The 771-nt window shown below is 38.8% G+C and overlaps 1 non-coding gene across 1 annotated transcript; it reads left to right on the forward strand.

The window, feature by feature from the left end:
- Positions 1-266: 266 nt before the first annotated feature.
- LOC121214238 (small nucleolar RNA R71) lies at positions 267-373 on the forward strand. The gene has a single exon (XR_005909824.1). It is a non-coding gene; the product is annotated as a small nucleolar RNA R71 (small nucleolar RNA).
- The last annotated feature ends 398 nt before the right edge of the window (positions 374-771 follow it).

Genomic DNA, 771 nt, shown 5'->3' on the forward strand with positions numbered 1-771 from the left:
CTCAGTAAGATTGTTGATATAGTGGAAGAGTGGTTTGTCTCCCCCATGCATAGGCGGTGTATAAGCAGATTCGATACAATTGAGTCTATCCATATGTGAATCATTCAATTGGCCACTGATAGGAGTTTAGGGTCATGTTCTCATTGATTTCATATGCATCCTCATACGTTTTTTTCATAAGGGCTCCTCCTCTTGCTCCGTCTAATCCAGATCGTGTATTTGCATCCAACCTATTATAAAATACCTACAGTTGCATCCACTTAGGAAATCCGTGGTGCGGGCTTTTCTGAATCAACATTTTGAAATGTTCCCACGCCTTATAGAAAATTTCTTCTACCATCTGTCTAAAAATAACAATCTCTCTTCTTAGTTGAACTGCTTTGCTAATCGGGAAGAACTTCTGTAAAAACTTTTCGACGAGTTCATCCCAAGTCATGATAAACCTTGGTGCTTGCGAGTCTAACCAAGAAAAAGCATTATCAATCAAGGAGAATGGGAACAACTAAAGACGAATAGTGTCATCAGTGACCCCGTTATGCTTAAAAGTATCATAGTGTTGGAGAAACCGTTTTAAGTGCTGATTAGTGTCCTTTGTCACTGTGTAACACCTTATACCCGGCCCGGTCACCAGGCCCGAATACGAGATGCCACACCACCTTCTCGTGTCATTTACATTAAATAAAAAATTAGATTCAAGTAAATTGATCATCTTTTGTTTAGCCGAACAAGTTTTAATACGTTCAAGTGGTTAATTATTAGTATTACATGCAA

This window comes from Gossypium hirsutum, chromosome D01 (assembly GCF_007990345.1).
Source record: "Gossypium hirsutum isolate 1008001.06 chromosome D01, Gossypium_hirsutum_v2.1, whole genome shotgun sequence".
NCBI classification, from domain to species: Eukaryota; Viridiplantae; Streptophyta; class Magnoliopsida; order Malvales; family Malvaceae; genus Gossypium; species Gossypium hirsutum.